Genomic DNA, 2,784 nt, shown 5'->3' on the forward strand with positions numbered 1-2,784 from the left:
GAAGCCACAAAAGAAAAATTTGATAAATTCAATATTTTAAAAACTTCTGAAACACGCACATAGACACACACACACAAGATAAATGACAAAGTGGCAGAACATATTTACAATTTAAATCTCAAAGAACCAATTTTCTTAATGCATAAAGAGCTCCTAAAAATCATGAATAAAAAGACCACTCAGCAGAAAAATGAGCAAAGCCTATAAACAAACAGTTCAAAAGTGCAAATATAAATCGTTCTTAAACATACGAATAGACACTGACCTCACTCATAATGAGAGAGATGCAAATTAAACTGACATTGAGATACAATTAGTTGACTAGGAGGTTAGCAAAAATCTGGAAATATACCTGTAGGGAAATAGTCACCCTCATATAGGAAAATATAAGAGTAAATTTGGAAAATATCTATGGTGGAAATTTGGGAATATTAACAAATCAGTAAGTACAAACAGAAATGATCCAGCAATTCCACTTATGCAGATTTATTCTACAGATAGATGTCTATTTACAAAATATAATTTGTACAAATTTATTAACTAAATCATTGTTTAAAATCAAAACACTGAAAACACCTAAATGTATACCAGTAGGAAACTGTTTATATTAATTATGGTGCATCCTAACAATCAATTGCTCTATAGTTATAAGAAAATGAGGAAACTATGAATGACTATGAAAAGATGTTCAAAAAATATTGTTTAGAGACAAAAGAGGGGGATGGGAAGACCAAACAGACAAGAACTAAGGATTGGGGACTTATTTCAAAATAGTTTCTATACCTCTTGGGTTTTTGTTTCATTTTGTTTTGTTTTTTAACCAAATGATCCTTCATTAAAATTATTTTCTTTTTCATTCTCAGCTAGCTAGGCATTCCACAGCACCACTGTTGATGTCATCTATGATGTCATGAGGGTGACGGCCATTAACAGTGTAGCCCATATTCTGGGCAGTCCTCAGGATCTCTTCAGTAGTTCCAGAGAGTTCTCTGGCTAAAAATCAGTGTTGCATCTGATGGGCAATGTTGACAGTCTCATCAAAAGTGGTATTTCCACTGTGCTTAATAGTTTCTGCTTCTTTCTATTTCTGGGTGGTTCATTAAGGGCTCTGATGATCAGGGCAGAGGCAGTAAGCACTGCCTTAATCTGGACATGTCTGTTCTAAATGGTCAGTTTCACCATAAGCCTTAGTCCCTTCCAGTCACCAGTTGTCTTGGCAATGTATCACCAACCTTTTTTGGAGACAGACTCAGGGGACTGATCTTGGGAGCCAGAGCAGAGGTGGTACCACCTTCCCCACAGGTGCATCTCAGGTACATGACTATGATCTCATTGGGGTTAAACTTGGGTGGCATGGTGGAAGTGGCTGGTGTCGGATGATGCCAGACAACAGAAAAGAGTTGCACCATAGCCTCCTCCAACCTGAAAGCCAAAAATAAACCTCTCAGTTTTGAACCATGAAATTATATTCCCTATTCAAAAAATTTCAATACAAAAAGATGAGACAATTTTATTAAAGAGTTACTGGAGTTAAGCAGAATTAGGAAGGCAGGTTAGTCAATTTCCAAAGCCTGCTTAACATTAATATAAGTAGAGCCTTAGATATTTTTATTCCTTTTCCTTTTTAAAGCTCACTCTAGAGAAATAGTGTGAGCTAAGTCGATACTGCATCTCAAAATTTTGCCAAGCAAAATCCCAATGAAACATGTTCTAACACATTTGAAATATATGGGCCCTGAACACTCTTTCTGACACCCTCTTAGCGTAAGTAGGTGAGAAGGATTTCAGGAAATATAACAATTTATATTTTGTTATTCTGATATATATCCTACAATATGTGAAGAAATACAGACAGTCCCTGAGTTATGAACATCCAATTTATGGACAACTCATACCTGCCCTTTAATGTTATGTAAATTTGCCCTCACTTTGAAACGATTGAAGTAATTCCTGTTGTTGTTGTTATGTGCCGTCAAGTTGGACCCAACTCATAGCGACCACTCCTTGGGTTTCTGAGGTGGTATCACTACGGAAGTAGATTGCCCAACCTTCCTTCCAAGGAGTGGCTGGTGGGTTTGAACCGCCAAGCCTTCTGGGTAGCAGTCAAGTGCCTTAGGTACTACACTACAAGAGCTCCTGAAGTAATTCCTGCTTGAAACAAATGCTTTATCACTGTCACCAGCACTTGCTTCACATCCAGTTTTTAAATCATTTTAGGTTTCTCTTGCACTAAAGGAAGGCTAAATAAGAACCATATGCACCTGTTCTGACTTAACTTACAAATTCAACTTAAACACACACTTAGGAACAGATTTCATTTATAACTGGAGGACTGCCTGTAATGGTATCTTGCTTTTTTAAAAACTTTTTTTGTAGAAGCCATATGGGTTAGATAACCTCTTTCCAACCATATTGTACTTAATGTCTATATGACAAAACGAAGCAAAACAAACTCACTGCCATCAAGTTGATTCTAACTCATAGTGTCCCCCACTGGGTTTCCAAGGCTGTAAATCTTCACAGAAATAGAATTGCCCCATCTTCCTTCCACAGGGTGGCTGATGGATTTGAACCTCTGACCTTCTTGTTAGGAGCCACAAGAGTAGGATAATGCTGAAGTTCTTTGGAAAGTATTATAAATCTGTGATATAAGACATTTTGTACTCTACCAGTAAACCAGTTGCCATGGAGTTGATCTGATTTATGGAGACCCCATGCTTGCCAGAGTTGAACTGTGCTCCATAAGGGTTTCAGTAGCTGGTTTTTGGGAAGTAGATCACCAGG

General features: G+C 37.4%; 1 pseudogene; it reads right to left on the minus strand.

Annotated features, from left to right (window-relative positions):
• Positions 1-859: 859 nt before the first annotated feature.
• Positions 860-1,373, minus strand: LOC103206131 (annotated as a pseudogene).
• Positions 1,374-2,784: the final 1,411 nt, after the last annotated feature.

This window comes from Orycteropus afer, unplaced genomic scaffold, assembly GCF_000298275.1.
Source record: "Orycteropus afer afer isolate SDZICR_OR568_19922 unplaced genomic scaffold, OryAfe1.0 scaffold00299, whole genome shotgun sequence".
Taxonomy (NCBI): domain Eukaryota; kingdom Metazoa; phylum Chordata; class Mammalia; order Tubulidentata; family Orycteropodidae; genus Orycteropus; species Orycteropus afer.